The sequence below is a fragment of the Ovis canadensis genome, chromosome 3 (genome assembly GCF_042477335.2).
Source record: "Ovis canadensis isolate MfBH-ARS-UI-01 breed Bighorn chromosome 3, ARS-UI_OviCan_v2, whole genome shotgun sequence".
NCBI lineage: Eukaryota > Metazoa > Chordata > Mammalia > Artiodactyla > Bovidae > Ovis > Ovis canadensis.
The window spans coordinates 174,940,461-174,964,015 of NC_091247.1; the positions used below are offsets into that span (position 1 = coordinate 174,940,461).

General features: G+C 38.3%; 1 protein-coding gene and 1 pseudogene across 1 annotated transcript in view; one reads left to right on the forward strand and one right to left on the reverse strand.

Annotated features, from left to right (window-relative positions):
- ANKS1B (ankyrin repeat and sterile alpha motif domain containing 1B) overlaps positions 1–23,555 on the reverse strand; it is a 1,178,069-nt gene that overhangs the window by 782,248 nt on the left and 372,266 nt on the right. The gene's annotated exons all lie outside the window — the stretch shown is intronic.
- Positions 739–22,491, forward strand: LOC138435219 (DDB1- and CUL4-associated factor 13-like; annotated as a pseudogene).

Here is a 23,555-nt window from a genome sequence, read left to right on the forward strand (position 1 = left end):
ACCCAATGCACTGTAGCCTGCCAGGTTCCTCTGTCCGTAGGAATCTCCAGGCAAGGAAGTGGGTTGCCATGCTCTTCTCCAGGGGATCTTCCTGACCCAGGGATCAAACCTCTGTCTCTTACATCCTTTGCATTGGTAGGCAGGTTCTTTACCACTAGTACCACCTGGGAAGCTCAAAAATGAAAGTGTAGCCTGCCAGGCTCCTCTGTCTATGGAATTCTCCAAGCAAAAATCTGGAGTGGATAGCCTTTCCGTTCTCCAGGGGGTCTTCCCAACCCAGGGATAGGATCCAGGTCTCCCACATTGCAAGAGGATTCTTTACCATCTGAGCCACCAGGGACCACAACAAAACATTTTTTTCATGTAGTATGCACTTACTAAACATATGTTGAATTAATGAAATCTGAAACTGTTGTTGTTTAGTCACTAAGTCGAGTCGACTCTTTTGTGACCTATGGACTGTAGCCCACCAGGCTCTTCTGTCCATGGGATTTCCCAGGCAAGAATACTGGAGTGAGTTGCCATATCCTCCAGTGGAATCTTTCCAGCCCAGGGATCAAACCAACATCTCTTGCATTGGCAGGTGGATTCTTTACCACTGAGCCACCAGGGAGACCTTCTGTGGCTTTAGGACTGTACTGTCCTAGATGGCAGCAACCTGCAACTGTTTAGATTTAAATTAATTAAATACAATTTGAATTTAGCTCCTTACTTTCATTTCAGGGGTTCAGCGGCTGCATGGTGGCTCCCACGTTGGACCGTGCAGACTCGGCACTCTTATGGCTGCAGAAGCATCTATTGGACTGCATGCGTCTGGCTCGAGAGAGGAGTCTGCACCCAGAAGGGCGTCTGCTGACCTTGACAACAGGAGAGTCACAGGGAGCTTTCAAAATCCCAGTGCCATGGCTGCACCCACAGCTACTTCATCACAATCTCTGGGGATGCAGCATAGACCTCTCACAGGTGGCAGGGTCATTTGGAGATTGTTAAAGCAGACATGGCCAGGCCCTACTCTTAAGGAAGTAGTCAAGGGCAGGATGCGAGAATGTGCATTTCCAACTTGCTTCAAAGGAGCTCTCTTCATTTATTAAACATTTGTTGAATTAATCAAATCTGAAATAATATCATTCAAAAACTATCACAGATTCAAACCACTGTAAGAAGAATAGCAAATTACTCTTTATGAAGTTTTTACAGTCTGCAAAGTAAATAACGTTTCATTAGTCAGATGATTATCATTTAGCTCTCATAACAGCTCACCCTCAAGAGTCTTCTTCAACACCAAAGTTCAAAACCATCAATTTTTTGGTGCTCAGCTTTCTTTATAGTCCAACTCTCACATCCATATATGACTACTGGAAAAACTGTACCCTTGACTAGATGGACCTTTGTCGGCAAAGTAATGTCTCTGCTTTTTAATATGCTATCTAGGTTGGTCATAGCTTTTCTTCCAAGGAGTAAGTGTCTTTTAAGTTCATGGCAGCAATCACTATCTGCAGTGATTTTGGAGCCCTAAAAAATAAAGTCAGCCACTGTTTCCCCATCTATTTGCCATGAAGTGATGGGACCAGATGCCATGATCTTCGTTTTCTGAATGTTGAGCTTCTAGCCAACTTTTTCACTCTCCTCTTTCACTTTCATCAAGAGGCTCTTTAGCTCTTCTTTGCTTTCTGCCATAAGGTTGGTGTTATCTGAAAATCTGAGGTTATTGATATTTCTCCCAGCAATCTTGATTCCAGCTTGTGTTTCTTCCAGCCCAGCATTTTTCATGATGTACTCTGCATATAAGTCAAATAGGCAGGGTGACAATATACAGCCTTGACATACTCCTTTTCCTAGTTGGAACCAGTCTGTTGTTCCATGTCCAGTTCTAACTGCTGCTTCCTGACCTGCATACAGATTTCTCAAGAGGCAGGTCAGGTGATCTAGTATTCCCATCTCTTTTAAAATTTTCCACAGTTTGTTGTGATCCGCACAATCAAAGGCTTTGTCATAGTCAATAAAGCAGAAATAGATGTTTTTCTGGAACTCTCTTGCTTTTTCAATGATCCAGCAGATATTGGCAATTTGATCTCTGGTTCCTCTGCCTTTTCTAAAACCAGCTTGAACATCTGGAAGTTCATGGTTCACATATTATTGAAGCCTGGCTTGGAGAATTTTGAGCATTACTTTACTAGCATGTGAGATGAGTGCAATTGTGCGGTAGTTTGAGCATTGTTTGGCATTGCCTTTCTTTGGGATTGCATTGACTTGATGGGCCGAAGAATGGGTGCTTTTAAACTGTGGTGTTGGAGAAGACTCTTGAGAGTCCCTTGTACTGCAAGGAGATCCAACCAGTTCATCCTAAAGGAAATCAGTCCTGAATATTCATTGGAAGGACTGATGCTGAAGCTGAAACTCCAATACTTTGGCCACCTGATGTGAAGAACTGACTCATTTGAAAAGACCCTGATGCTGGGAAAGACTGAAGACAGGAAGAAAAGGGGATGACAGAGGATGAGATTGTTGGATGGCATCACCGACTCAAGGACATCAGTTTGAGTAAACTCCAGGAGTTGGTGATGGACAGGGAACCCTGGGGTGCTGCAGTCCATGGTGTCACAAAGACCTGGACACAACTGAGCAACTAAACTGAACTGAACAGCCCTCCCAGTGTTACTATGATCCCCATTCAGAAACTAAGGCTTGGAATTATTAGCTGTCCAATATTAACTAACATCTGGTTAATGGAAGTTTTAGGGCTATAACCTAGATCTTATATCAGTAACTATAGTGTTGATACTATTGCATCACAGATGAAAGGACTATGACAAGATCTTTATTGCCAGAACTAAAGGAAAGAGGAAACTGCTCATTGTTAGGTTGTACCTAACCCTGCCACCTCTTAGCCTTTGCAAGCTCTCTTCCTTACTGTGGGAAATTTGGATTTTGCTATACACGTTTATTGCCAAAGCACTCTTTATGGTAAATCCTGGAAATGAACCAAAGAGATTTAAAGAATTGAGGTCCAACAGTTGGTTACTCACTTTTCAAGGTTCCATTGTATCCAACCTAGCAGAATTTGGCTCCAATTTAGTTAGCAGCTTTTGCTTTTTTCTTGATATTTTGCCTCTATCTTTATTCAAATGCCTGGTTCCTGAATCCCAGACTTATTTCTGAGCTTGAATTTTTATAATGGTAGCATGCCTAAGACTGTGTTCTCTGCCTTGGTCTTTGCTAGCCCTTTTCTGAGGTCTGAGGTACTAATGGTTTGTCCCAAAATTCTAAACATGTCTCTAAGGCCCTATACTGCCTAACTTCACAGTTCCTGAATGACCAGCTTTAATGGTTAGACTTACTTAGTCAGTTTTATTGTACCTGTTACAGTTAGTTGTGTAATGTGTGGACCAAATAGTGCTTCTTTTAAAATATGTATACTGAGAGCACCGAATAAGTTAATATTATGCCTCCCCAAGAAAAATAAACAATAGTAATATACTTTCACTTGCTGTTTGCACTATGTTCCTATAAAAGTTGAAGATCATGAGGGGTGGGCTAGTCTAACAAGTCAAAGTTTATGAGTGATTAAATATGAAGTCCTATAGTTTAATAAAGAAATGAGTTTTAAAAATTCAGGATGTGGGTATATAGATTAGCAATACCATGAAAAAAGAAACAGGAGTTACAGATGAAAGTATGAGTCAGTGTGTAATGTATCAGTTAAAGACATAATGTAACACTGGCTGATTTAATACAAATATGATATTTAAACTAGACACTATGACAGTCCTTCCTTCCTCTGTGCTAATTAGAATTGGGAATAATCTGGTTTAGGAATTTTATAAAAGACAGGCTAACTATATGATCCATCCTTTGTAAAGGAGTGAAGGTGAAAGTGGAAGTCACTCAGTTGTGTCTGACTCTTTGCCACCCCATGGATTACACAGTTGACAGGATTCTCCAGGCCAGAATACAGGAGTGGGTAGCCTTTCCCTTCTCCAGGCAATCTTCCCAACCCAGGGATCAAACTCAGGTCTCCTGCATTGCAGGCAGATTCTTTATCAGCTGAGCCACAAGGGAAGCCCAAGAATACTGGAGTGGGTAGCCTATTCCTCCTCCAGCATATCTTCTCAATCCAGGAACCCAACTGGGATCTCCTGCATTGCAGGTGATTCTTTACCAACTGAGCTCTGAGGGAAGTTCTTGCAAAGGAGTACACGATTTTATTCATCAAAAAGGCTGAAGGATACTTGGCCTCTGACTTATGAAAAACCTTAGCAATGATCAGGGATCCAGGTATGGGCATAGTCATTTCTTAATAATATCAATGGTGTAGTTTTTTTTTTTTTAATCAGAAATAAAGTGATCTAGAGGCTTTTCTAGACAATTTTGACAAGATACCTCTGTGAACTTACCTCCTAAATACAGCTCTGTCTTAACCACATACAGGAAAGTGAAGCAGCTTAACCAACATTGCAGCAAACCACACCTGGTACACTCAGCTTGGTACGGGGGTCTACATTCAAGGAGATACAAAGACCACAGGGACTATTTTCTCTGCACATGGATAAGGAAAGTGCTGAGTATCAAACTCATGTAATATGGGGAACGATTAAAGGAGAAAAGGTAGTAAAAACACATTTCACAAGTACTTGAAAAACAGAGGAATCACTATAATTGTCAGAAAGAGTGCAGATAGAGAGATGGTAACAAAGAGACAGGTTTCAGCTCAAGGTGAGCATTCGCTTGGCAAGTAGCAGGTTGTCTGCCACTGACTTTAAATTTAGCTTGATTGAGACAAGTCATCTCTTGAGAACAGAAGATGGTGGTTTGACTTAGACAAGTTTGAAGACTTTAATAAATAAGACAATAGAAGTACTATATTGGTACTATGATACAAGATACCTGCATGTATTCACTGCTTGCTGAATTATTTTTCTCATAATGGGAAAAGTAATACTAATGCAAAGGAGTGCGGTCTTATAGCTTTTTCAAAGTTAGAGATGACTCACAATTCTAAATGACTCAAAGTAGGTGAAAGCTATTGGATACAGTTTTACTGCTCTGATGTGTCCTGCATTATCAAGAAAAGTATCCCCTACAGACTTACAGTGACTTTACAATGAGGAAGATAACAACATAAATACACAATAATAAGAAAATAAGAGACTTTGAGTGGGAGAAGAGGATGAGCAACAATCAGACAATAAAACTTTGAGTAGGAGAAGAGGATGAAGACATTGTAAGACAATAATGCCCTAACTTTCCCAAAACCTGTGAATATATTATGTCCCATGCAAAAGGAGCTTTGCAGATGTGATTAAGTTAAGAATCTTGAGATGGGGAGATCATCCTGGATTATCCAAGTGGCCCAGTATCACAATGCTTGTTATACGTGAAAGAGGGAAGGAGAGTTGGTGTTGGATTGATGCAATGTGAGAGACTTGGCTGGCCATTGCTGGTTTTCAAGGTATAAAGGCAGCCATGAGCCAAGGAATGAACACAGCTCGTAGAAGACAGACTGGCAAGAAAACAGATTCTCCTCTAGAGTCTCCAGAAAGGAATGCAGCCCTATCAAAACCTGGGATTTAGCCCAGGGGGACATTCTTTAGACTTCCAGAAATGTAAATATTAAGGCTCTAGGACTTCCCTGGTGGCTCAGACGGTAAAACGTCTGCCTATAATGCAGGAGACCTGGGTTCATTTCCTGGGTCAGAAAGAGCTTCTGGAGAAGGAAATGCAACCCACTCCAGTATTCTCGCCTGGAAAATCCCATGGACAGAGGAGCCTGGTAGGCTACAGTCCATAGGGTCACCAAGAGTCAGACATGACTGAGTGACTTCACTTCACTTCAGTGGTAAAGAACATGCCTGTGAGTGCAGGAGACATAAGAGATGCAGGATAGATCCCTGGGTCAGGAAGATCCCTTGGAGGAGGGCATGGCAACCCACTCCAGTATTCTTGCCTGGAGAATCCTGTGGATTCTGGCTGGCTATAGTCAATAGAGTCACACAGCATCAGACATGACTGAAGCAACTTAAGACACATACAATAACAAATTATGGTTTTTTAAGCTGCTAAATTTGTGATTACTAGTTACTGCAACACCTAAAAACTAATACAGTAACACTAGCAGAAAGTAACATACATAGAGAAGCAATAGAAATTATTAAGCACTGAGAGAGGAACATTAAAATTGGACTCCAATGAAAAAACACATCTTTTTATGACTCAATATCTCAAAGATAGTGATCCTTTCACTCTCATTTAAATTTAATGTAAATTTAAGTCTTAAATCTAATGCAGTAGTATGGAATGGGGAGATCCAACCAGTCCATTCTGAAGGAGAGCAGCCCTGGGATTTCTTTGGAGGGAATGATGCTAAAGCTGAAACTCCAGTACTTTGGCCACCTCATGTGAAGAGTTGACTCATTGGAAAAGTCTCTGATGCTGGGAGGGATTGGGGGCAGGAGGAGAAGGGGACGGCAGAGGATGAGATGGCTGGATGGCATCACTGACTCGATGGACATGAGTCTGAGTGAACTCCGGGAGATGGTGATGGACAGGGAAGCCTGGCGTGATGCGCTTCATGGGGTCGCAAAGAGTAGGACACGACTGAGCGACTGAACTGAACTGAACTGAACTGATGGAATGGTTTCCTTCTCACACCTTTTGGATCTTGACAAGTGATCCTAAAGTGCATTTGGAAAAATAAATCTCTGACAATAGCTAGGTATCAATTTGAAAAGAGAAAAATGATGGAGGGGATGGAGGTCAACATTTATCAGATATTTAAGTGAATTATAAATGGTTCTGGTACAATAATTGAAAGGCAATAAAACAGAGAAGAGAACTTAAAAGAACAAAGATTCAATGCCTGTGAAAATTTATTGCATTATGGTATTTCAAATCAGTAGTAAAACAATGGATTATATAATAATTGCCAAAAAGATAACTGGCCAGTCATAATTAATAAAACTGTATTAATACTCCATTACTTAAATAAAATAAATTACAGCTAAATATTTAAATAATAAGTAAATATACTTGCAAAATAATCTTAAAATAAGAATGTTCTTTGATCAGAAGCTATAATCAGACACATATTCAGAGGTGTAGAGAAAAAGGTTGATAGATTTGAGTACCTACAAACATGAAACTTTCATAAAGCCACTAAAATACAAAATCAAAATTAAGAAACATAACAGAATTGGGAAAATTCTTTGATATGTGTGACAAGGACCTAATATCTTTATTATATAAAGAGAATTACAGATTGGGATTAAAGAGATCATCAACATAAGGAGAAAAGTCGGCAAAGGATAGGTGCAATTCATGATAAATAGCTAGAAATTTCTTCTATAAAAAGATGTTTGATCTCATTTATAATTAAATATATGCTAGTTAAAGTAACACATGATCTACTTTTCCTGATCAAACTGCTATAGCTATAACACAGTGTTAGTGACGGCTTGGAAAAATGGGTCTTATTTGAAGTGTGAATTGATATAAATCTCTTTCTGGCTAATTTATGAATTTTTCAGCTCAGTTCAGTCGCTCAGTCATGTCTTGACTCTTTGCAACCCATTAGACTACAGCATGCCAGGTGCCCTGTCCATCACCAACTCCCAGAGTTTACTCAAACTCATGTCCATTGAGTCAGTGATGCCATCTAACTATCTCATCCTCTGTCGTCCCCTTCTCCTCCTGCCTTCAATCTTTCCCAGCATCAGGGTCTTTTCAAATGAGTCAGTTCTTCACATCAGGTGGTCAAAGTATTGGAGTTTCAGCTTCAGCATCAATTCTTCCAATGAATATTCAGGACTGATTTCCTTTAGGATGGACTAGTTGGATCTTCTTGCAGTCCAAAGGACTCTCAAGAGTTTTCTCCAACACCACAGTTCAAAAGCATCAATTGTTTGGCACTCAGCTTTCTTTATAGTCCAACTCTCACATACATACATGACTACTAGAAAAATCATAGCCTTGACTAGATGGGCCTTTGTTAAAGTAATGCCTCTGCTTTTTAATATGCTGTGGAGGTTGGTCATAACTTTCCTTCCAAGGAGTAAGCATCTTTTAATTTCACGGCTGCAGTCACCATCTGCAGTGATTTTGGAGGCCAAGAAAATAAAATCTCTCACTGTTTCCAGTGTTTCCCCATATATTTACCATGAAGTGATGATACCAGATGCCATGATCTTAGGTTTTTGAATGTTGAGTTTTAAGTCAACTTTTCACTCTCTTCTTTCACTTTCATCAAGAGGCTTTTTAGCTCTTCTTCACTTTCTGCCATAAGGGTGGTGTCATCTGCATATCTGAGGTTATTGATATTTCTCCCAGCAATCATGATTCCAGCTTGTGCTTTATCTAGTCTGGCATTTCGCATGATATACTCTGCATATAAATTAAGTAAGCAGGTGACAATATATAGCCTTGACATACTCCTTTCCCAATCTGGAACCAGTCTGTTGTTCCAATTATGGTTCTAACTGTTGCTTCTAGACCTGCATACAGATTTCTCAGGAGGCAGGTAAAGTGGTCTGGTATTCTGATCTCTTTAAGAATTTTCCACAGTTTGTTGTGATCCACTCAGTCAAAGGCTTTGGCATAGTCAATAAAGCAGAAGTAGATGTTTTCCTGGAACTCTCTTGCTTTTTCGATGATCCAGCAGATGTTGGCAATTTGATCTCTGGTTCCTCTGCCTTTTCTAAAACCAGCTTGAAGACCTGGAAGTTCATGGTTCATGTTCTACTGAAGCCTGGCTTGGATAATTTGGGGCATTACTTTGCTAGTGTGTGAGATGAATGCAATTGTGTGGTAGTTTGAACATCCTTTGGCATTGTCTTTCTTTGGGATTGCAATGAACACTGACCCTTTTTAGTCCTGTGGCCACTGCTGACTTTTCCAAATTTCCTGGCTCATAGTGCAGTACTTTCACAGCATCATCTTTTAGGATTTGAAATAGCACAACTGGAATTCCATCACCTCCACTAGCTTTGTTCAAAGTGATGCTTCCTAAGGACCACTTGACTTCACATTCCAGGATGTCTGGCTCTAGGTAAGTGATCACACTATGGTGATGATCTGGGTCATGAAGATCTTTTTTGTATAGTTCTTCTGTGTATTCTTTTCACCTCTTTTTAACATCTTCTGCTTCTGTTATGTCCTTGCCATTTCTGTCTTTTATTGTTCCCATGTTTGCATGAAATGTTCCCTTGGGATCTCTAATTTTCTTGAAGAGGCCTCTAGTCTTTCTGTTTTCTTGTTTTCCTCTATTTCTTTGCACTGATTACTGAGGAAGGCCTTCTTATAGCTCCTTGTTATTTTTTGGAACTCTGTATTCAGATGGGTATATCTTTCCTTTTCTCCTTTGCCTTTAGCTTCACTTATTTTCTCAGATATTTGTAAGGCCTCCCCAGGAAGAGAAGTCAAAGCTATGATTTTTCCAGTAGTCACATATGGACGTTAGAGTTGGACCATAAAGAAGGCTGAGCACTGAAGAATTAATGCTTTTGAATTGTGGTGTTAGAAAAGACTTGAGAGTCCCTTGGACTGCAAGGAAGTCAAACCAGTCAATCCTAAAGGAAATCAGTTGAATATTCATTGGAAGGACTGAGGCTGAAGCTGAAGCTCTAATACTTTGGCACTTGATGCGAAGAACCGACTCATTTGTCCATCAGCAGATGAATGGATAAGAAAGCTGTGGTACATATACACAATGGAGTATTACTCAGCAGTTAAAAAGAATTCATTTGAATCAGTTCTGATGAGATGGATGAAACTGGAGCCGATTATACAGAGTGAAGTAAGCCAGAAAGAAAAACACCAATACAGTATACTAACACATATATATGGAATTTAGGAAGATGGCAATGACGACCCTGTATGCAAGACAGGGAAAGAGACACAGATGTGTATAACGGACTTTTGGACTCAGAGGGAGAGGGAGAGGGTGGGATGATTTGGGAGAATGACATTCTAACATGTATACTATCATGTGAATTGAATCACCAGTCTATGTCTGATGCAGGATGCAGCATGCTTGGGGCTGGTGCATGGGGATGACCCAGAAAGATGTTATGGGGAGGGAGGTGGGAGGGGGGTTCATGTTTGGGAATGCATGTAAGAATTAAAGATTTTAAAATTTAAAAAATAAAAAACTAAAATAAAAAAATAAATAAAGATTAAAAAAAAAAAAAAAAAAAGACCCTGATGCTGGGAAAGATTGACGGTGGGAAGAAAAGGGGTAAACAGAGGATGAGATGGTTGGATGGCATCACTGACTCAATGGACATGAGTTTGATCAAATTCTGGGAGATGGTGAAGGACAGGGAAGACTGGCATGGTGTAGTCCATGGGGTTGCAAAGAATTGGACACGACTGAGCGACTGAACAGCAACAACGAGCATCCATCAGGAATAATGCAAGACTGAATGTTTCTCTGATGACCAGGCAAAAAATGTTACAGCTTAGCTGGGAAGTTCTGATTCATCTGCTGTGTTGGCTAGACATTACACCTTCAAATTTCCATTTATTTCAGTCTTTACAAAACTGTCTTAATGGAAAAAATTTCAATTTCCTGGAAGACTGTAAAAAGGAACTTGGAACAGTTTTTTGCCCAAAAAGAAAAAAAAAAAATCTGTGTAAGATGGAACTATGAAGTCGCCCAGAAAATGGCAGAAGGTAACAGTGAATATGTTGTTCAATGAAATTTGTGATGAAAATGAAAAACATGTTTTTTATGTTTTCTTAAAAAGCAAAGTAACTTTTTGGCCAATCCAATACATACGTAAAAGTATTCATAACTAGGTATAGAGAGCAAGGAGACAAACCTATTAGAAAAATAACTGAGACTTAATGAGAACACAAAGGGCATCACCAAGTTTATAAGAACAAACTGCTAGACTGATGTTAAAGTTACATAGTCATATGTCCAGTTTGATAGGTCTGGTAATAGTGAAGAGTCTGGGGTGACTACTATAACTAGTTTTTGGGTCTTTATTCCTGATGTTAGTGAATGTGTGACTTACAGGGTCAAAGGCAAGGCAGTCAAAATAAGAAAATACATTACATACTGCTCCTAGGACATTCATCCAGTCACCTAGGTTCAAACTCTTGGAGACATTATTCTTTCCCCTGTTCTGTCATGCTTACTGTTATCATAAAGAAGCAGTCATCAATTTTTATAAAACTTGCATTGCATAATAACTCCTAAACCCAGTATTATTTTTCTATTTTTATAATCACCAAACTGGTCCAAACTTCATCAACTCATCCTTCTGTTACTTAAATAGCAGTCTCTCATCTCTAAGTCCATTCCGTTTTTATACAAAGGGTTTCTACCATTTTGAATGATAAAGCATGTTTTTCAAAGGAAAAATTTTTATAAATTCCTATATTGTAATATCAGAATTAATTTAGAAATTTTGGGAGTGTAATAAATAACATCTTCATCCTCTGCCCAAATTATAGATAGGAGTCTAGGGGTTGACAAATCTTTTCTGCAAAGGGCCAGAGAATAAATATTTTAGCTTTTCAGGCCATATGATTTCTGTTGCAACCATTCAAAGCTGCTGTTGTAGCAATACAGAGACACACACATGTAAAGATGTAAACAGAGGAGCCTTGCCAGATTTGGCCTGCGTGGGTCAGATTTGGCTCAGAGCCTGCAGTTAGCCAAACCATGGATAAAAACTCAGGCAAATGGATTAAAATGTCAACACTGGTGAGCAACAGAGAAGATACTAGAGAACATGGCTTAGGTACAAAGCAATATAGGCTTTTTACTAGTACATCCCAGAATTAGACAGACTTAGCCTCAGGTCTCCCAAGCCTGGACAGATAGGATCCTTACTACTAAGCTCAACTACACATACTCTTTGCAGATGAGAAGATCAAAAGGACAATGCTCATTTCCTGTTCCCAAATTTACATATCACATTAACTCTCTTGAGGAATGAGTAGGAGCAGAGAGAAACCCAGTTAAACTGATCAGTGTCTCTCCACATGGAAAGATGAAGCACAGAAAAAGAATCCTGCATTCTCTGCCCAACTCCAGTAGATAAGTTATACTTTTAGAATTTGTTGTTGTTTGAAACAAATACATGAGCAAAGAGTGACAATAAATTTCTACTTTATTAATCATAGCAAAATATATACATTTGAAAATGATAAAAATGGATATGGATATATAGGACCCATGATTTATATAATCTACAAACAAGCTTCTCAGGTGGTGCTAGTGATAAAGAATCCACCTGTCAATGCAGGAGACTAAGAGATATGAGTTCAATCTGTGGGTCAGGAAGATCCCCTGGAGAAGGGCATGGCAACCCACTCCAGTATTCTTGCCTGGAAAATCCCCATGTACAGAGGACCTTGGGGGGCTATAGTCCAGAGGGTCACAAAGAGTTGGACATGACTGAAGCAACTTAGCCAGCCTGTCAGTCACAGACAAGCTTTGTGCCTGTATGAAATTGTAGGCACTTTATAGCACCCCCATAGAGTGGTCAAGTTTGCAATCTATATCTTCATGTTGTTGTTGTTTAGTCACTATGTCATGTCTGACTCTTTGTGACCCCTTGGACTGTAGCCCACCAGGCTCCTCTGTCCATGGGATTTTCCAGGCAATAATACTAGAGTGAGTTGCCATTTCCTTCTCCAGGGAATCTTCCTGACTGAGAGATCAAACCCACATCTCCTGCTTTGGCAGGCAGATCCTTTACCACTAAGCCACCAAGGAAACCCCCTTTTCCAGGCAATAGTACTGGAGTGGATTGCCATTTCCTTCTCCAGGGGATCTTCCCAACCCAGGGATTGAACCCAGGTCTCCCGCATTGTAGACAGATGCTTTACTGTCTGAGCCAGCAGGGAAGTCCTCTATAGCTTCATATCATCCCTAAAATTAGGTGTTATAGCTCAAGACTATAGCCTTATTAGAGGACAACAGTAATCATCCAGTAAATATTTGTCAAATAAAAATATGAATTTTATAATAGCTGTTCTACTTCTTAAGGATTCCAATGCCTCCCCAAGGAGACCCTTTTGTTGGAAGCATAGAGTCTTAACCACTGGATCACCAGGGAAGTCCCTGTAATTTAATGTCTTGAAAAATCTGGAAGAACATAAACACTGATGAATAACACAATTATTTAAAATATTATTGAAGAAGACTATAGTACAAGGGCAACATGAGAATATGTACTACTATCTCCCTTATTAGACGTACATACAGAAGTGAACAATGAAAAACGTTTGTAGGTTAGGGAAGAGTTCAGAAATCTGACTTTGATCCCACACAGGAATGGACATTTCTCAATTACAGAGATTAAAGCAATCATCTCATTGATAGTCATTTCATTTTTATTGCCTTTTTCTCCTCAAGGGCTACGGGAAAATAAAAGAGGAAAATCATTTGAAAAACAATAATGAATCCACATGCTGACCAAAAAAAAAAGCATTGTGTTCTAAGAAGTGAGAAATTTGAACCCAAGACTCTTTCACTTATAAAAGATACATTATTAAAACATTCTATTAATACACATTCAAGGCTATGAACCTATCATTTCTACACACAGTAATTAAATCTCATTTTTCTTGTACTAACAAAACAGTAGATTGTTTACATCTGCTTTGCCAGAGAATCACATGTTAGAAAAGTAAGTTAACACAATAAACATCTTGGAATATCTTTAGAATTAAAAAAAAAAAAAACAACTTTCCTTTTCTTCTCTTTTTTCTAAATTAATGTGATTTAGGAAGCCTCATAATACTATTTAGCTTTTGATGGTATTAGACCCTGTTTTTAAAATACAACACAACTATTAATTTACTTTTTATGATCACATGCCTGGTACAAGAAGTTTAAGAAGAAACTTAGCTAAATAAGATGTCAAAATAAAAATTTGCCACACATCTGCTTTTTCATTATCCTCATTAACATTACTCTACCATCATCTTTATGAAGCAGAGCAGCAATATTTATATCTTTTGAAACTCATTTATTCTCTTCCTCCACAGATTCAGTCCACCACCAAATCCTATGACTGATCTACCCTTGTGTTTCTATGTCAATAGCTGCCTTGTTAAGACATATTAAGACATGCCTTGACATCACACATGTGCATTATTGGCACTGCCACTAAACTCATCTCCTTTCTTGTACAGCTTCACTTCTTTTCACTCTACATAAAACCATTACAATAATCTTCAAACATCATTATTCTCATATTACTCATGGTCAGTGAACTCGAGTACCTTCCAAACAGTTTTACTCAGAATAAAACTTTTTAGTTTAGCCTTTAGCTTACCAATCTTATCTACTTTATTTCACCTATCAGTAAACTCCTTGCCAGTACTCTGCTTTATCTGAGTTTATCTGCTTATTGGTTCAGCTTAACATTAAATTTAAATATGACTCAATTTTTGGCTCTTCTAGAGGCAGGCAAGAAGCACTTCTAGAAGAAATAAATATCTCTGAAAATCTACTCCACCATAAAAGCAACAAGAATATTCACAAAAAAATGTTAAAAATACATTTTCAGGGAAATCTGGAAATTAACCAAAATGAAAAGCAATTTGTGTAGAATTTAATCCACATTTGAAGAAAAAAATGAATCTAAATATCCAAAACGTTCAACAAACTTCATGAAAGAGAAATTTAAAGAGATCTACACATAGACACATAGTCAAAGTGTTGAATAACAAAGACAGACTCATGAGACATAAACTAGAGAAAAATGATTCATCTTGTAGAAGGGATCCACAGTAAGATTAATAGCTAACTTTTCAGAAATCATGGAGTCCAGGGCCAATGAGTTGAAACATTCAAAATCCTGGGAGAAAAAAAATTTCTACCAAGAATTCTATATTCAGCAAAACTATACTTCAGAAACTCAAGAGAAATTAAGACATTTCCAGATAAACAAAAATTTAGAGAAGCACTAGTAGCTGTGTCCTAAAAAAAAAAAAAAGAAAGAAATGTGTCCATGTACATGCTAGGTCGCTTCAGTAACGTCCAACCCTTTGCGACACCATGGACTACATAGCACACCAGGCTCCTCTATCCATGGGATTCTCCCGTCAAGAATACTGAAGTGAGTTGCCATGCTCTCCTCCAGGAGATCTCCCCAAATCAGGAATTGAACCCACATCTCTTATGTCTCCTGTATTGGCAGAATACTAAAAGACTTTCAACCCAAAACAGAGGAACACTACAGAGCAACTCAAGTCCACATGAAGAAATAAAGGGCATAGGTAAAGTAGCTACATAGGTAAATACGAAACACAATAGGAATGTATTATTATTTTTAATTCTTTTCACCTCATATTTGATTTAAAAACAACTGCATAAAACAATAACTATAAATGTGGGTTGATTGTTTATAATGTAAAAATATGTAATGAAATATAGAGTTGTATGAAAATAACTCAAAAGGGGATAAGAAATGAAGCAATACTGGAGCAAAGTTTTTGAATACTATTGAGATTATGTTGGTATTCATTCAAAATAGATTGTTTTAAGTCATCAATCTGAAGTCAAGTAGGCCTTATGAAGCATCACTATGAACAAAGCTAGGGGAGGTGATGGAATTCCAGTTGAGCTATTTCAAATCCTAAAGGTGGATGCTGTGAAAGTGCTGCACTCAATATGTCAGCAAATTTGGAAAACTCAACAGGGGCCACAGGACTGGAAAAGTTCAGTTTTCATTCCAATCCCAAAGAAAGGTAATGCCAAAGAATGCTCAAACGACCTCACAATTGCATTCCTCTCACACGCTAGTAATGTTCAAAATTCTCCAAGCCAGGCTTCAACAACACATGAACCATGAACTTCCAGATGTTCAAGGTGGATTAAGAAAAGTTAGAGAAACCAGAGATCAAATTGCCAACATCTGCTGGATCATCAAAAGAGCAAGAGAATTCCAGAAAAACTTTATTGACTATGCCAAAGCCTTTGATTGTGTGGATCACAATAAACTGTAGAAAATTCTGAAAGAGATGGGAATACCAGATCACCTGACTTGCCTCTTGAGAAACCAGTATGCAGGTCAGGAAGCAACAGTTAGAACTGGACATGGAACAACAGACTAGTTCCAAATAGGAAAAGGAGTATGTCAAGGCTGTATATTGTCATCCTGCTTATTTAATTTATATGCAAAGAACATCATGAGAAACGCTGGACTAGAGGAAGCACAAGCTGGAATCAAGACTGCTGGGAGAAATATCAATAACCTCAGATATGCAGATGACACCACCCTTATGGCAGAAAGTGAAGAGGAGCTAAAAAGCCTCTTGATGAAGGTGAAAGAGGAGAGTGAAAAAGTTGGCTTAAAGCTCAACATTCAGAAAATGAAGATCATGGCATCTGGTCCCATCACTTCATGGGAAATAGATGAGGAAACAGTGGAAACAGTGGCTGACTTTATTTTTGGTGATTCTAAAATCACTGCAGATGGTGATTGCAACCATGAAATTAAAAGACGCTTACTCCTTGGAAGGAAAGTTATGTCCAAACTAGACAGCATATTAAAAAGCAGGGACATTACTTTCTCAACAAAGGTCCATCTAGTCAAGGCTATGGTTTTTCCAGTAGTCATGTATGGATGTAAGAGTAGGAGTATAAAGAAAGCTGAGCACCAAAGAATTGATGCTTTTGAACTGTGTTGTTGGAGAAGACTCTTGTGAGTCCCTTGGACTGCAAGGAGATCCAACCAGTCCATCCTAAAGGAGATCAGTCCTGGGTGTTCATTGGTAGGACTGAAGGATGTTGAAGCTGAAATTCTAATACTTTGGCCACCTGATGTGCAGAGCTGAATCATCTGAAAAGACAATGATGCTGGGAAAGATTGAAAACAGGAGGAGAAGGGGACAACAGAGGATAAGATGGTTGGATGGCATCATCGACTCAATGGACATGAGTTTGGGTAGGCTCCGGGAGTTGGTGATGGACAGGGAGGCCTGGTGTACTGCAGTTCATGGGGTTGCAAAGAGCCAGACAGAACTGAGTGACTGAACTGAACTGATTAATTATAATGACCCACTAAGAAAATAGCAACAATAACAGAAATAATGCAAGAAACTCCAAGGGAATTAAAATGGTAAACTAGAAAATATACCTTTAACACAAAGTGAAGTGAAGTGAAGTCGCTCAGTCGTGTCCGACTCTTTGCTATCCCATAGACTGTAGCCTACCAGGCTCCTCTGTCCATGGGATTTTCCAGGCAATAGTACTGGAGTGGATTGCCATTTCCTTCTCCAGGGGATCTTCCCAACCCAGGGATCGAACCCAGGTCTCTCGCATTGTAGAAAAATGCTTTACCGTCTGAGCCACTAGGGAAGTCCTCTTTAACACAAAGGAAAGATATGAACATAGATGCAAAAATCCTCAACAAAATTCTAGCAATCAGAATCCAACAACACATTAAAAAGATCATACACCATGACCAAGTGGGCTTTATCCCAGGGATGCAAGGATTCTTCAATATCCGCAAATCAATCAATGTAATTCACCACATTAACAAATTGAAAAATAAAAACCATATGATTATCTCAATAGATGCAGAGAAGGCCTTTGACAAAATTCAACATCCATTTATGATAAAAACTCTACAGAAAGCAGGAATAGAAGGAACATACCTCAACATAATAAAAGCTATCTATGACAAACCCACAGCAAACATTATCCTCAATGGTGAAAAACTGAAAGCATTTCCCCTAAAGTCAGGAACAAGACAAGGGTGTCCACTTTCACCGCTACTATTCAACATAGTTCTGGAAGTTTTGGCCACAGCAATCAGAGCAGAAAAAGAAATAAAAGGAATCCAAATTGGAAAAGAAGAAGTAAAACTCTCACTGTTTGCAGATGGCATGATCCTCTATATGGAAAACCCTAAAGACTCCACCAGAAAATTACTAGAGCTAATCAATGAATATAGTAAAGTTGCAGGATATAAAATCAACACACAGAAATCCCTTGCATTCCTATACACTAATAATGAGAAAGTAGAAAAAGAAATTAAGGAAACAATTCCATTCACCAGTGCAATGAAAAGAATAAAATACTTAGGAATATATCTACCTAAAGAAACTAAAGACCTATATATAGAAAACTATAAAACACTGATGAAAGAAATCAAAGAGGACACTAATAGATGGAGAAATATACCATGTTCATGGATCGGAAGAATCAATATAGTGAAAATGAGTATACTACCCAAAGCAATTTACAAATTCAATGCAATCCCTATCAAGCTACCAGCCACATATTTCACAGAACTAGAACAAATAATTTCAAGATTTGTATGGAAATACAAAAAACCTCGAATAGCCAAAGCAATCTTGAGAAAGAAGAATGGAACTGGAAGAATCAACTTGCCTGACTTCAGGCTCTACTACAAAGCCACAGTCATCAAGACAGTATGGTACTGGCACAAAGACAGACATATAGATCAATGGAACAAAATAGAAAGCCCAGAGATAAATCCACACACATATGGACACCTTATCTTTGACAAAGGAGGCAAGAATATACAATGGAGTAAAGACAATCTCTTTAACAAGTGGTGCTGGGAAAACTGGTCAACCACTTGTAAAAGAATGAAACTAGACCACTTCCTAACACCGCACACAAAAATAAACTCAAAATGGATTAAAGATCTAAATGTAAGATCAGAAACTATAAAACTCCTAGAGGAGAACATAGGCAAAACACTCTCAGACATAAATCACAGCAGGATCCTCTATGATCCACCTCCCAGAATTCTGGAAATAAAAGCAAAAATAAACAAATGGGATCTAATTAAAATTAAAAGCTTCTGCACAACAAAGGAAAATATAAGCAAGGTGAAAAGACAGCCTTCTGAATGGGAGAAAACAATAGCAAATGAAGCAACTGACAAACAACTAATCTCAAAAATATACAAGCAACTTCTGCAGCTCAATTCCAGAAAAATAAATGACCCAATCAAAAAATGGGCCAAAGAACTAAATAGACATTTCTCCAAAGAAGACATACAGATGGCTAACAAACACATGAAAAGATGCTCAACATCACTCATTATTAGAGAAATGCAAATCAAAACCACAATGAGGTACCACTTCACACCAGTCAGAATGGCTGTGATCCAAAAGTCTGCAAGCAATAAATGCTGGAGAGGGTGTGGAGAAAAGGGAACCCTCCTACATTGTTGGTGGGAATGCAAACTAGTACAGCCACTATGGAGAACAGTGTGGAGATTCCTTAAAAAATTGCAAATAGAACTACCTTATGACCCAGCAATCCCACTGCTGGGCATACACACTGAGGAAACCAGAATTGAAAGAGACACATGTACCCCAATGTTCATCACAGCACTGTTTATAATAGCCAGGACATGGAAACAACCTAGATGTCCATCAGCAGATGAATGGATAAGAAAGCTGTGGTACATATACACAATGGAGTATTACTCAGCCGTTAAAAAGAATTCATTTGAATCAGTTCTGATGAGATGGATGAAACTGGAGCCGATTATACAGAGTGAAGTAAGCCAGAAAGAAAAACACCAATACAGTATACTAACACATATATATGGAATTTAGGAAGATGGCAATGACGACCCTGTATGCAAGACAGGGAAAGAGACACAGATGTGTATAACGGACTTTTGGACTCAGAGGGAGAGGGAGAGGGTGGGATGATTTGGGAGAATGGGAATTCTAACATGTATACTATCATGTAAGAATTGAATCGCCAGTCTATGTCTGACGCAGGATGCAGCATGCTTGGGGCTGGTGCGTGGGGATGACCCAGAGAGATGTTATGGGGAGGGAGGGGAGAGGGGGGTTCATGTTTGGGAATGCATGTAAGAATTAAAGATTTTAAAATTTAAAAAATAAAAAACTAAAAAAAAAAAAGGAAATACTGAGAAAAAAAAGATTAGATCTCAATTACAGGAGAAAAACTATTTAAAAAAATAAATAAATAAATGAGAAAAGGAAAGAGAAGAGAAAGTATATAATACACAGAAAACAAATAATAAAATGCTTCCATTTTATTAAGGAGATTAAGTCCTACCTTATTGATAATTATATTAATTGTAAGTGTACACAACACTCCAAACCAAAGGCAATATTGGCAGGATAGGTTTTTTTGTTTGTTTTTTAATGATCCAGTTACATAGCATCTATAAGAGACATGCTTTATCTTCTAGGGCACTAATAGATTTAATGTAAAAAGATAGAAAAAGATATACCATAAGAACAATAACCCAAAGAAATAGAAAGTGACTATGCTAACACTGAACGAAAGAAGCTTTAAGACAGAAATTGTTACTAGAGATTTAAAATAGAACATTTTATATATTTATAAAGCTAAAATGGTCAATCCATTAGGAGAAGAAAACATATAAACACACATGCACTTAAGAGAGTCCTAAAACACGTGAGACAAAAACTGACAGAATTGAAGGGGAAAATACACAATCCAACAATAACAGTCAGTGCATTGAGTATTCCACTTTTAATAATGAATAGAACAATTAGTCAGAAGATCAAGAAGCAAAAAGAAGACTTGAACAGCACCAACTAGATCTAACAGACATCTAGCTATAGGGCATTCCACCAAAGGCACAGTATTCTTATGTGAACATGGAACATTCTCCAGAATAAACAGTATGTTAGACCACAAAATAAGTACAAATAAATTTGAAAGGAATGAAGTCATACAAAATATATTCTGTGACCAAAAATAATAAAATTAGAAATTAATGAAAGAAGGAACTTGGGAGAAGTGGCATGTGCTGGTGGAGGAGGCCCTGGCAACGGGACCTAGAGATGAAAGCTCATGAGATTAGGAGACAATTAGCAGCAAGATACAAGTAAAGATTCTGAGCATGAACCCAGACAACTACATCTGTGAAATCAAGTTGGACTTACAGAGAGTACCAAGAAACCATGAGCCTACTTTACATCATTTTGAGATCCCACAGGAATATGTAAGCAGAGAAGGAAATGGCACCCCACTCCAGTACTCTTGCCTGGAAAATCCCATGGACGGTAGAGACTGGAAGGCTGAAGTCCATGGGGTCGTTGAGGGTTGGACACCACTGAGCAACTTCACTTTCACTTTTCACTTTCATGCATTGGAGAAGGAAATGGCAACCCACTCCAGTGTTCTTGCCTGGAGAATCCCAAGGACAGGGGAGCCTGGTGGGCTGCTGTCTATGGGGTCGCACAGAGCCGGACACGACTGAAATGACGCAGCAGCAGCAGCAGCAGCAGCAGCAGCAGCAGCAGCAGCAGCAGCAGCAGGAATATGTAAGAGCTTTAAATGCTACCAAACTGGAACAGGTATTTGCAAAACCATTCCTTGCTTCCCTGGATGATCACTGAAATGGAGTCAGTTGCTGGGCAAAGCATCCAGAGAGTCTGGCTAATGTCCTTTCTGGGGCATGTGATGGAGATAGGTTAAAATTTGGAAGTTCGCTAAATGAAAATGTATTCATACAATACAAGCACATAAAGGTCTTTTTGTACGAGGAATATGTACTCACTTTTGTGGGACTTTGATTTTTTACTGTTGATGATGACAAAACTGCCAAACAATGGAAAATGGATGGACGAAGCTATGGAGAAGAAGAGGAACCATTGCCTACAATACTAGGAAAGACAGCATATACAGGGACTGATCATCACTGGAAAAATCTGTTTTTCCACATGTGGACAGCAAATAGACATTTGGGATGAACAAAGAACCAGTCCTATATGTTCAATGACTTGAGGATTTGACAGTATAAGCAGTGTTAAATTTAACCCAATTGAGACATTTCTCTTGGGAAGTTGTTCTTCTGACAGGAATATAGCACTGTATGATACGAGGCAAGCTACTCCTCTGAAAAAGGTCATCTTAGATATGAGAACAAATACAATTTGCTGGAACCCTGCGGAAGCTTTTGTTTTTACTGCAGCAAAGATTATAACTTACATACTTTTTATATGCATGCGCTGCACGTTCTTATAAAGGTACATATGCATCATGTGTCTGCAGTACTCGATGTGGGTTACTCACCCACTGGGAAAGAGTTTGTGTCTGCTAGCTTTGACAAATCTATTCGAATCTTTCCTGTGGACAAAAGCAGAAGCAAGGAAGTCTATCACACAAAGAGAATGCAACACGTTATCTGTGTGAAATGGACTTCTGACAGCAAGTACATTATGTGTGGATCTGATGAAATGGACATTCATCTGTGGAAAGCTAATGCTTCTGAAAAGTTAGGTGCTTACATTATGAGAGAAAGCAGCCACAGATTATAACCAGAAGTTAAAGGAGAAACTTCAACATCATCCTCACATAAAACGTATCTCTCATCACCAGTATCTACCAAAATCTGTCTCCAGTCAGATTCAGGAACAGCACATCATGAAAGAAGCTCATTGATGAAAGAACTGAATTGTATCAAATACAGCAAGCCTGGATCTGTGCAGATTGTGTCAGATAAGAACAAATACATTGTGGCAGTTGTGAGATAATATTTGGTATTCCCACCAATACTAATATATAATTCTTTGTTGTGCTTTGAATTGTGAACTCTATTAATAAAAGTACTGCGGCTAGTATAACAATGAATGTTTTAGTTACATGTGTCAAGTTTAATTGTTGCACATTTTTGCTATCCTGAAAAGCAGTCTTTAAAGGTGACCTGGTTGATAAGACTATCCAACATTTTATTCTTGATCTTTGTTTTCTTCATTGAAGAATACAGTATTTACAAACTAGCCTATTTTTTTACTGTTAGAAAGTGCACACATATTAATACTTTTCCTTTGACCTGTTAATTTGGGCATTCTACAGTTAAACACATTTACATTTAGGACCAAACATCTCTTTTGCTACATTGAATGTTACTTTGGATAATTATTGCAATGATTCTTCCTAGGATTCCATATGACACATAGAAGAATTAGATCAGATTTTTTTTTTCAATTGTATTTATTTTCTGTCCAGTTTTCAAAAATGCTTTTTCAAAAGTCCTTCCTCAGGATAAAAAGCCTGCTATTTTATCCCTTCCTCTGCAAAACAATTTCTAGTTATTTGACTATTCTTGTAGCTCTCCTCTGAGCCATAGGTAAATTATCTGTCTCTTTGGTTATGTGGCTACATTTATCATTGGGTAAACTTACTGGAAGTGAGAAAGAAAATTACTGTAATTCATAGAACTATTGATATACTCCTAAAATACTCTTAATTGCATAAGACATTTTAATTACTTGATCCTTTCTTTTTGAAAGCACAAAAATAGGTTCCTTTAAGGCACTCATCGGCTAGCCCTATTTCTATATCAGAAAAACAAGAAGACTTCTTGCTTTTCTTTTCTATCTCCCAGGTTAAAGTGTTGTAGCACATACCTAACTTCTGAGTATAGCAAATATATTCAACATTCAACCAACATTTATTGATTCCTTTATTTCATAAGGGATAAAGTAAGCTCAGAACTTTTCCTTCATTTTACTTCTTGAATTTTTCCCTTTAGGACATAGAAACCCCAAAGGGAAACAAAATACAGAAAATACTCCCTTAAATTATTCAAATAACC